General features: G+C 51.0%; 1 long non-coding RNA gene across 1 annotated transcript; it reads left to right on the forward strand.

The window, feature by feature from the left end:
* The first annotated feature begins 229 nt into the window (after positions 1–229).
* Positions 230–2,443, forward strand: LOC121476947. The gene is made up of 3 exons (XR_005984060.1): positions 230–250; positions 1,027–1,098; positions 2,411–2,443. It is a non-coding gene; the product is annotated as an uncharacterized LOC121476947 (long non-coding RNA).
* Positions 2,444–12,075: the final 9,632 nt, after the last annotated feature.

Below are 12,075 nucleotides of genomic sequence, written 5' to 3' on the forward strand. Positions count from 1 at the left end.
CAAAGGACCTGCTCATTTGCCAGACAACATGTCCAATCTCTCAGCAAGAGCAGCAACACCGAATCTGATTTAAGAGCAACACGAGGTGAGAAAAACCACAGAAAGTCTGTGGCTCCCTGACTTGTGCATGTTGGAGCGCTGGCTGGTCAATGACCATGTCACTGTTGGCTTCTCAGGTGCCTGCTTGCTGTGAGGTCGCACTGGGGAGTGAAAGGCATGCCTTTCGCTGGTTCCTAGGCTGGGCACTGAAGTCAGTAGGTTTTAAAATATTATATTCTACTCAAAATGCTTTTTCTTTCCCTGCTGTTTGTCACTTGGGCTTTAAAGCTAACCATGTGGCTTCAGTCTCCTAGAGAACCACCTAACCTCCACCGAACTTCACACGCTGGCAAGTTGCTCTCTCAAGAACTTTCGGCCTCTCTCAACAACAGTGAATGTCTTTCCTTGGGAGTTCCTCTGAGGTTTCATTCCGCCTGTGCATGGAATCATGCTTGATCACCTGGGGAGTATTGTTAATAGTATTGCTAGCCTCATGTTAGCAAGTTGGCTTACCTCCCTTTCTACCAGGAAGGATTTGGCTTGTGTGTGCATGAGGAGGAGCCAGGAGCATCTCTGTTCTCATACTGGGCGTAGAGAGAAGTATTAGGACTCAGAGACTCTGGGTTCCCTTTACATTTCTCACACTGGAGGGAAACACTGACCACATACCCTTGTCCCCAGTACTTTCCACTTTGGACCAGTACCATTCCAAAGGAGAAAGCATCTTTCAGCCACATGGGATAGTGAATCAGCCTGTTCTGGTAACAAGACAGTATGTGAGCCCATCCAAACCATCTGAGGGCTCTGGAACCTGATCCTTTTAAAATCTCCAACCAACCAGAGCCTTGTGCTGGCTACCTAGAGCTCTCCAACCCAGCTTGTGCTAGAGAATTTTCTCCATGCCTTAGTCTCTTCAATTCTGTCCTGAAAACATAGAAGAAGATAGAAGATTTAATTCCTGATCTGTTTCCTGTCTGGTTCTCACAGAAGGCCATTCTTTGCGGGTTCATGGTTGAATCTAATACGCACGTCAAGTCTAAGAAATCAGCAGATCCTCAGGTATTAAAGGTTCCCCCCTCATGTGTTGTATTTGCATTTTAACAGAAGCACACTACAGATGATGAATTTAATCCCATAAATATTGGCCTAATTTGATAGTAGTTTCAGGCACCAAGACAGAACCTCAGAGGGAAAAATACATTTTGAGGTAAGTGGGACTTTGGCATTTAATTCATTATCATGTAGGCATATGTCAAAGTTGGTTTAATTATTAGCTAACTAACCGCAGCACAGAAATAAAATTATCTGAGTCAAGTGTGTGAAACACCAGAAGGATCCACATTTGGGCATCCTGATGGAAAAATTAGGCCATTGATTTTTTCATACCTAAAACTTCTGTAACATTGTGGCTCCTGGGTGGCTCAGTCAGTTAAGTGTCTGCCTTTGGCTGAGGTCATGATCTCAGGGTCCTGGGATCGAACCCCACATCAAGCCCCCACATTGAGGTCCCTGCTCAGCAAGGAGCCTGCTTCTCCTTGCCTCTGTCCTTCCCTCCTCTCATGCTCTCTCTCAAATAAATAAATAAATAAAATCTTTTAAAAAACAAAACAAAACAAAAACCTCACAAACTCTGTGACATCAATTTTGCCACTAACAATCCAATAACAGCTTGGCCTGAGTGGATTTTATAATTCTTTTTTCTTTTTTGTATGACAGTAGAAGGCCCACTTTAAGAAGTACCATAAATTTGATGGAGAGAGGGAGGAGCAATCTATTAATACTTAAATGTCTTTGTCCTCATTCTGACATAGTTGAGCAGATCCCTCAACAACATTTTTGAAAGTCTCTTGGATAGGGGTAATTCAACAATGATAGAAGATTTAATTCTTGACCTAAAGTTGTTTCTAATCAAGCAAAGACATTAGGCATACATATGAGAAACAAACAACCTATGTGGCGTGCAAAATATGTTTTGATGAGCAAAGACGATAGAATTTCTGAGAAATGTAGGAGTGACTTAGTCACTTGGAAAGTTAGTGAAGATCTCCGTAAAATTATATTCTTTTCCAGCAATTCTGCATGTACATTACAGAAAATTTGGGAAACACTGAGTGGTTCACAGAACGACATGGGAAACAGTAGAAGTCTCACCCTCCAGTGATGCGATGAATTCACTCCAGGCAAATAGCAGATTTACTGGGTACTTACATATGTGTATGAGACAGCATGAGGTCTTACAGAATTGAGATGATATTATATAGGACGCTGTCATGCTTCTTTTCACTTATCATTAAATTATAAACTTTCCCCCCATACCGTATAACTTTTTCAGAAACACATGTCTCACATTTTTTATCAAATTGTCTGTTAGCGTTACCCATGCAAGATAATGGGAGAAAATCAAGAACAAACCACGTATCAAGTTGGAAAGTTCCAGACATAGTTAAAATCATCCTTATTTCAGAAAGAAATACTCAAGAGCAAAAAAAAAAAAAAAAAAGAAATACTCAAGAGCACACACAAACAATATTAAAATAGAAAGGTGGGTGAACTCTAATGGAGTGTGCAAAAAAATACCAGGAAGACATCATACTGGAATATCACCTAAGGACTCAGGGGAAACAGAATCTCTGAACATTATTAAACAGAACCCAGAAGAAATGCTTTCAAGTTTTTGAAACTCTTTATAGCAATCATATTGTTTATAGTTGTTGCCTCTGAACTTTTTTAGCAAAAGAATCTATTTTTCATGTGAGGGATCCCACTACAGAAAATTCAATAAAGGAGACACCTGGGTGGCTTAGGATCTGCCTTTGGCTCAGGGCATGATCCCGGGGTCCTGGGATCAAGTCCTGCATTGGGCTCCCCGCAGGGAGCCTGCTTCTCCCTCTGCCTGTGTCTCTGCCTTTTCTCTGTGTCTCTCATGAATAAACAAATAAAATATTTTTAAAAAAGGAAAAGAAAATTCGATAAAGGGTAGGCTCAGAGCCAGCCAACCAAGGGAGGTCAAGAAAAAGCTCAGCCCTGGTTTCAGATCAGCAGTTGTGATGGGGAGCTCAGTCGGGCACTGTTATTATACAGGAGATTAGAAATTACCCAGTCTCCCTGCTCCTTTCCACCTGGACCTTTCACAGGCAATATGCATTTCTGGGGAACTTCCAGATTGAGGATTCCAACCATAACATTTGGAAATGTCCTTCTAAGGGTCCCTCCAACCTAAAACAGAAAGCATGGAGGATAGGGGAGTAGAAGTCTCTCTGCTGACAAAGTACAAACAGATTGAGATTTAGTGCCTGGTCTTCCCTCAAGGGTCCCTAAATGAGGATAGGATGTGAATGAATTAGTAAAAGCCAAGGTTATATTATGCTCTGGCTTTACCTGTAACCCATGCAATTGATTTATTATTATCTCTGTTGGACTCACAGGAAACTGAGTCTTGCTGGTCCAAGTGGGCTGCTCAGTCCCAGTGGTCTCCTCAAACCAGAGCTCTTCTTATGGCACAAAATGTGGACTCTGCAGATGGGTCCTTTCAAAAGTCATTTTAGGGCAGTTCTCTGAGTTCTACCTATTTCATTTTCTTATTGCTTGGGCAGATTTCACCAGAACATATATAAACATATATATAAACATTAGATTTCAAAACAAATAAAAAAATAATGTAAGGGAAAGTCCCTAAGGGAAAAAGAGTACATTAACTTTGTGTGGTGACCCCTAGAGGGTGGTACAGAGTGGTTCATTCTTTATTATTTTATGTGTCTGCAAAATGGTGATTAATGAATTAATCATGGGGAAAAAACTCAACGAGTTTATTTGTTGGAAACGAAGTATAGATTAGTTAACTTTGTTTCTCTGTCGCACACACACAGTACACACGAGGAGAAATACATATACATGCTGAAGATTCACAGTTCATTTTATTCCTCTATATTTTTAACATTTTGTACCTTTTCTGTAATGACCAAATAGTAGTTTCATAAGTGAAGAAGATGATAATTGTTGTTTTTCAACGAAAAAATAAATAAAAAACGCTCATTGTTTTCTCCCACATCCTATCTAGGCTAAACCAGAATTGAGCACAACTGAAGTAGACAATACCTCATGCCAGCATTTATAGGATTCTCTAGCCCAGAAGGAGGACTACAGTGCACTAAATACAGAGTCATCCATTTTAGGAACTTTCTACATGCCAGTCACTGTTGGTATGTGACCCAACAGTGCATATGATCCCTTTAATAATGCAACGGTCCTATTAGGCAAACTCAATTAAGTACTTCCAGTTCACGGAGGATGAAACCGAGGCCTCCAGGTGAGGTGTCTTTACCGAGCTGGTAGAGGCTGGTTGAGCCCAGGCAGTCTGTCCACAGACCCCATCCGAACCATCAAGTGGCCTTTCCTTAGAGAGAGCACAGAGGCAGCACTTCCAGGATTCACAAAATAGACTTGCGCCAAAGCCAGTGCACATCCCTCATCTAGATGGTTCAAGACTATGAGGGCATGTGCCCTGGCATCCACACAAATGATGAGGCCATTTGCAAAATCATAGTTCTTCCACTAACAAGAAGGAGGCTCTTGGAGCAAGGAGACAAGAAGAGTTCCAAGGCATTGTGTACTAACTTGCTTCTACATTTCCTTCCAGGGTAGAACAGACCAAAAAGTATATACATGGGCGTGTGTGTGTGTGTGTATGTGTGTAATTTGTTTTCTTTTTCTTTTTTAATTTTTATTTATTTGAGGAGAGAGAGAAGGAGCAGGGGAGAGAAGGAAGCAGACTCCCCACTGAGCAGGGATCCCCCATGTGGGGCTTGAACCTGGGACTCCGGAATCATGATCTGAGCCGAAGGCAGTCACTGAACCCACTGAGCCATCCAGGTGCCCCAATTTGTTTTCTTTTAGTTAAAGAACCAAATTTGACTTAGGGAGGGAATCACCGGCTGAATCACTAGCATCACTTCCTTCAGCATCTTGATAATGATTTAGAAAAGGAAATCGTCTGAGAAAAGGAACATCTCACAGTGTTCTTCTCCATGGGAAAAATATATATATATTCAGTACCAAAGACCCTATTCAACTTGAATGTGAGAATCTTTCATTTTCTGACAAGTCCTCCATGCTGGAAGAATTCATCATCTTAACCAATTAGTGATGGATCAAATTTGAAAGATGTGTGCGAGCAGAGAAACACATGCCCTCACATGCTTCTCTCCAATCAGGAGATGCCACTTCTGGACTTGCTTGGAGCAGGGATGGTGGCTTGCTCACTCAGTTGCTCATTCATTCATTCATTCAACAAAGACATGTAACTGTAATCTAAGATGTCAGCTGTTATCTGGACTACATTTGTGAACCCACTAAAATTTCAGTCTTCCGGGAGTTTATGATCTAGTGGGAGAGGCCAGCAAGAAACAAACAAATGAAAGTGTGAGATAAATTCAGGTAAGAGTTATGCTATGACACGAAATGAGGCAGGATCAGAAGGGAAAGATGATAGATTTGAGGAAATGAGTCATGAAAAGCTCGTGGGAGGAGAGATCTGGGATGTGGGAGCTGCAGTTCAGAGTCTCCAAAGTAAGACTGGCTCACATGCTACAAGCAGTGAGGAGGCAATGACCCGCAGGATCCCAACCCAGTGGGTGGCTCTCAAAGTGAGGCAGTGCTGCCACACAGGGACACCTGGAGTACCTGGATGCCTGGGGATGCTTCTGATTATCTTATTATCCGAGATGGGGGTGCAAGGCGAGTTTTCCTGGCATCTAGTGGGTAGAGGCCAAGGATGATGTTAATCATCCTACAACACAGAGGAGAGCCCCCAAATGAAGAATCAGCCAACCCAAGACATCAGTAGTGCCCACAGTTGAGAAACTCCCTGTTCTAGGAGCCCCTGAGTGGCTCATTTGGTTGAGCATCTGCCTCACGGGGTCCTGGGATCGAGTCCTGCCTCAGGCTCCCTGCTCATGGGAAGGGTCTTGTTCTCCCTCTGCCCCTCCCACTTTCTTGTGCTTTATCTCTGTCTCTCAAATAAATAAATAAAAAAATTTTTTTAAAAGAAAACCTGTTCTAAATTCTCCCCTTCAGTCCTTCACAGATTGTCCTCTTTCCTGTGATTAAGGAGGACTAATTAACAGAAAATTTAGGCAATAAACCAAAACAAGCTTCTGTCCCAGACTGTATACACCCCCTCAGGAGGAAGGACAGTTGAACTGACCATACATTCACTGTACTAAATGAATAAGAAGTGCACCATCTCAAAGAAACATACAATCAAAAGTTTAATACAGAACTACTCTTAGCTTTATAAAATCTCTAACTGCAATATTAGGGAGTATAAATACGATACAGTGTCAATTCCTTTTCTATTCTACATTGCCTCTCATACCTTAGTGCCGTGACATCACTTTGTCTCACACAAGGCAGCACAACAACCCCTTCGTTTCCTATCTGTAGCCAAAAATTTGGCAGGAAATGATGCAGTTCCCCTAAGCAGGATCCGGGATGACCCAGGAAGAGTCAAAATCACAAGGTCAAGGCCTGGGAGCAAAGATGCAGCCATATGGGCTGGATGTGAGATTTGAGTCGGGAGGTGAAGAAAAGCAGCAGATTGGGCTCTTGGAGAGGGCAGGCATCACCCAGCAGGGGCAGCTCTGGGCGATCATGGCAAGTCTGTGCCAGACGAGAAGCCAAACGAGCTGCACAGAGAATGAGACGAGAGAGAAGTAGAGAAAGTCAAAGGTTAGGGGCACTTGGGTGGCTCAGTGGTTGAGCGTTTACCTTCAGCTCAGGTCATGATCCTGGGGTCCTGGGATGGAGTCCTGCATCGGGCTCCCTGCGGGGAGCCTGCTTCTCGAACCTCTGCCTATGTCTCTGCCTCTCTCTGTCTCTCATGAATAAATAAATAAAATATTAAAAAAAAAGTCAAAGGTCACAATTTCATTATGCAGTTTTTCCAATACCTTTCAAGTGAAATGTGTTCAACTCTGCTACCAAGATGTTTTGGGGGAGATGAGCAAGTTGCTTGTATTCTGGGGAAAATGATTGAAGAGCCATGCAAAAGACTGTGCATTTGCACTTTCCTGACCTCCCTCCACTTTCTCTGTGATAAACCATTTGAGATGTCCCAAGTATGAGTTCACTTACAATCAGCGGGTTGTATTCTTCAGGATTAAAGAGAAACGAGAAAACGCTAGGCGTCTTTTTCTCAGCCCTGGTCTCACAATCTCCTCATTCATCCATGGATTCTGATTGCTGTGACTTTCCTCTCCCCTCCCTCCCACCTCTTTCTTCTATGTTTAAGAAGTGGAGACCTGAAGATGGAAACCAGGAGAAGACCCTGTAGGCCTAGAAAATTAGCCTCAGGTTGAGTCCACAGAAATTAAGTAAAATCCAGTACATGGCACCTAAAGATGCTCCAGTAACTACGTTCTAGCAAAAATATACAAAATCTGAGATTTTTAAAATCTGCCTGAAAATTTGGATATTTATGATCATTGTGGTCATAATGCGGATAAGGTGCACCTGTTATATTTCCGACCAAAATATGTATCAAATTTGTGAAAATTGTGAAAAGGTAGAAACCGCTCCGGAACCAACCAAACTGAGACACACACACACCCCCACCCCCACCCAGTTACGGGATGGGTGAGTACAGAATAGACATTATTCTCATGGGAAATAGTATTATGTATTTATGACTGCCTCTGCCTCGTTTCACAGTTCATTAAGGAGACAGTCCAAGAGGAGATTGCACTGTTATTGCTTAGCGCCCGTCCTGTCTCTGCCGCTGCACAGACGCATACATCCCCGCATAAACAGCGTACAGTTCAGGTGCCTTTGGAACCAGCCATCCGTCTTACACGCTGATAAATGTCTCTCCACATCACTGGGTAAATTTACATTGTCTGGAGTTAGGGGGGAGCAAAGAGTACAGAGGAGCTACAGCGGAGTTCAGAACCAGAGAAAAAGGCGCGCAGGAGGGGCCTAGGGAGTCCCCACCGTCGGAAGAGGCAGGCCAGTGACACTGCGGAGCCCGGAGATCCATCTGGTGCAAGGTTTACTGCTGGCATGAAGGGCTGGGAAAATAAAGCTGATAAGGATCAGGTCTAGATCTTAACACGGAGGTTAATCTCGCCTCTGTTTGGAATACACAAGGTTCGGGGGAGGGGCTGGTGGTGTTCTCCTGTGTGTGTGTGTGTGTGTGTGTGTGTGTGTGTGTGTGTTTTCAGAAGGGGAGCCTGGGACGTGAAGTTAAGTGTACACCAGAGGAGCAGAGAGTTAATCCTCCGCGTCTGCCCAGGTTCCAGGGCCCCTCTGCGCGGCCAGGAATCCCCAGGAGGTTCCAGGAAGGGGCCTGGTGGGCGTGCTCCGCGGCCAGTCCACAGGCCACTGCTTGTCTGTTCCCATCAGGGTCTAAATTTGTCTCCATTGTTTCTTCTTCTTTTTTTTTTTTTTCCTCTCTCCTGCTAAAAATGGGACTCGGGCCCAGGGAGGGACAACATCTTGCAGGAGAGCCCTGACGGTCGGTGCCGGGGTCATCCGCAGTGTCCGCTCCATGTGCCGCAGAGATTACAGCCCGAGAACAAAGACGCGCGCAGAGCGGGGCGGGGGGCGCGGCGGGTGGACCCGCGAACGTGACCCGCGGAGCGCGCCTTCCTGCCACGCTGGGGCCGGGAGCCCGGGGCAGGGGGGGAAGGGGAGCCCGTGGGAGCCCGTGGGGGCCCGGGGGACGGGGGACCCCGGGGGAGCCCGTGGGGGCCGGTGGGAGGCGGGGGGAGCCCGTGGGGGGCCGGTGGGAGGCGGGGGGGGCCCGTGGGGGGCACGTGGGAGGCGGGGGGGAGCCCGTGGGGGGCCCGTGGGAGGCGGGGGGGGCCCGTGGGGGCCGGTGGGAGGCGGGGGGGGCCCGTGGGGGGCCGGTGGGAGGCGGGGGGGGGCCCGTGGGGGGCCGGTGGGAGGCGGGGGGGGGCCCGTGGGGGGCCGGTGGGAGGCGGGGGGGGGCCCGTGGGGGCCGGTGGGAGGCGGGGGGGGCCCGTGGGGGCACGTGGGAGGCGGGGGGGAGCCCGTGGGGGCCCGTGGGAGGCGGGGGGGAGCCCGTGGGGGCCCGTGGGAGGCGGGGGGGAGCCCGTGGGGGGCCCGTGGGAGGCGGGGGGGAGCCCGTGGGGGGCACGTGGGAGGCGGGGGGGGGCCCGTGGGGGCACGTGGGAGGCGGGGGGGGGCCCGTGGGGGCCGTGGGAGGCGGGGGGGCCCGTGGGGGCCGTGGGAGGCGGGGGGAGCCCGTGGGGGACCCGTGGGAGGCGGGGGGAGCCCGTGGGGGCCCGTGGGAGGCGGGGGGAGCCCGTGGGGGCCCGTGGGAGGCGGGGGGAGCCCGTGGGGGCCCGGTGGGAGGCGGGGGGAGCCCGTGGGGGGCCGGTGGGAGGCGGGGGGGCCCGTGGGGGGCCGGTGGGAGGCGGGGGGAGCCCGTGGGGGGCCGGTGGGAGGCGGGGGGAGCCCGTGGGGGGCCCGTGGGAGGCGGGGGGAGCCCGTGGGGGGCCCGTGGGAGGCGGGGGGAGCCCGTGGGGGGCCGGTGGGAGGCGGGGGGGAGCCCGTGGGGGGCCGGTGGGAGGCGGGGGGAGCCCGTGGGGGGCCGGTGGGAGGCGGGGGGAGCCCGTGGGGGCCCGGTGGGAGGCGGGGGGAGCCCGTGGGGGCCCGTGGGAGGCGGGGGGAGCCCGTGGGGGGCCCGGTGGGAGGCGGGGGGGGCCCGTGGGGGGGCCCGTGGGAGGCGGGGGGAGCCCGTGGGGGGCCGTGGGAGGCGGGGGGAGCCCGTGGGGGCACGTGGGAGGCGGGGGGAGCCCGTGGGGGCCGGTGGGAGGCGGGGGGAGCCCGTGGGGGCCGGTGGGAGGCGGGGGGGAGCCCGTGGGGGCCGGTGGGAGGCGGGGGGAGCCCGTGGGGGCCGTGGGAGGCGGGGGGAGCCCGTGGGGGGCACGTGGGAGGCGGGGGGGAGCCCGTGGGGGCACGTGGGAGGCGGGGGGGAGCCCGTGGGGGCCCGTGGGAGGCGGGGGGAGCCCGTGGGGGCCCGTGGGAGGCGGGGGGAGCCCGTGGGGGCCGTGGGAGGCGGGGGGAGCCCGTGGGGGCCCGTGGGAGGCGGGGGGAGCCCGTGGGGGCCCGGTGGGAGGCGGGGGGAGCCCGTGGGGGCCCGTGGGCGGGGGCCCGTGGGGGCCCGTGGGAGGCGGGGGGAGCCCGTGGGGGGCCCGTGGGGGCCGGTGGAGGCGGGGGGAGCCCGTGGGGGCCGGTGGGAGGCGGGGGGAGCCCGTGGGGGCCGGTGGGAGGCGGGGGGAGCCCGTGGGGGCCGGTGGGAGGCGGGGGGAGCCCGTGGGGGGCCCGTGGGAGGCGGGGGGAGCCCGTGGGGGGCCCGTGGGAGGCGGGGGGAGCCCGTGGGGGGCCCGTGGGAGGTGGGGGGAGCCCGTGGCGTGGGGGGCTCCTGTCCCAGTCCCAGGGCCCGGCCTCCGCGTCAGGCCGCCGACCTCGCATCCCCCGGCTGCTGCGGTTGCCTGGGCTCGGCGGGAGCCTGGGGCTGGGGCCTCGGGCGCTGCGAGGGCGGACGGTACTGCACAGCTTGCATTGCACCAAAGGGTACCCGGGGGACCTCAATACCACTTCCAGTAGGTCTGTTATGCCTGGGGGGTGCAGTCCAATATTTTTCATTTATGCGGGATATTGGGCTTCCTAAATCAATGGCACGCAAGTCAGTGACCCAGGCGATAGATTTTTGGAGTTGAATGCAGCAAATCACTTCTCGGTCACCCAACCAACGTTTCTCTCTGCCAGGTTTCTAGCTCAGCGGTGGGTTGGGCGCTACTGGCAGGTGTCTCAGCACCTTTGCCCCTGTGAGGGCCTCTGATTTGAAGGACCACATATCTTTAAAAAAAAAAAAAAAAAAAAAAAAACAGAACAAAACAAAACACGATAGCCTTAGAAGTTAAAAACTGTGCACTGGGGGCACGTGGGTGGCTCAGTGGTTGAGCCTCTGCTTTTAGCTCAGGTCGTGATCCCAGGGTCCTGGGATCAGTCCCCCATGGAGCTCCCCGCAGGGAACCTCCTTCTCCCTCTGCCTGTGTCTCTGCCTCTCTCTCTGGATCTCTTATGAACAAATAAAATCTTTTTTTAAGAAAAGTGTGCACCGTTTCTTTCAGAGATTCAGGGCAGGAAAATGTAGCCCGCCTTAGAAGCCTTTCTCAATTATATTTTACAAGATAGAAAGAATGCAAATACCCACAGCCTTGCTAAACTGGATCGAGTCTCCTGGTACTTTTAAGATGAACGTCTCAATAGCCTCTGTCATCACTGCTGCAGTGTCTTGGGGAATAAGGACAGGACAGCGGGACTGGGGTTGACTCAGACATACCAACCAAGGCTCCCCATATCCCTGAGGCGCCACCGCTGAGCACCTGCCAGCCCCCTTCCCCATGTTTACTGATGCTATCACTCCTGAAAGCAAGTTATGCGTGGCAAGCGGCTCCCAAAGAGCTGATGGAAAATCGGTAAGTGGAGGACAACGATGTGTACACTCTTCCCCAAAGTGAAATTCGTGAAACTTTTACTGTTGTTTTTGCAGCTATTCAACTTTCATTGAACTTCTTGTGCAGTATCATTTATGAACTCCCAGCAATGAGGTCAGCATCCAACATGTGGGGGAAATGAAGAGAGGAATGAACATGTGTGCAGAAGGTAGTGATAAGTGAGAGGCGAAAAGCAACCAAGATATGCTTTTTCTTAATGCTATTACTGCTCGTTTCAAAATCCCATAATCAAATTTCCAATCTCTGTATCATTAATCACCTTTCCCAGATACCACAGAAGTAAAATACTTCACAATAATGGCCCCTGGGTCGTTTTGCATCTGCTCATCTCATGTGCCTGTGATAATATTATTTCCCTTTGATTTTTGCAGAAGTATGTGGAACCTGTCATCATTAGGCATTTGGAAAGCAATTTGCAGCCTCTTGGCAGTTGGTCTGTCCTTGAGATCTAGAGGGTGTATGGAGGAACATGGGTCAATGAGGCCCAAGGCAA

The sequence above is a fragment of the Vulpes lagopus genome, chromosome 16 (assembly GCF_018345385.1).
Source record: "Vulpes lagopus strain Blue_001 chromosome 16, ASM1834538v1, whole genome shotgun sequence".
Lineage (NCBI taxonomy): Eukaryota > Metazoa > Chordata > Mammalia > Carnivora > Canidae > Vulpes > Vulpes lagopus.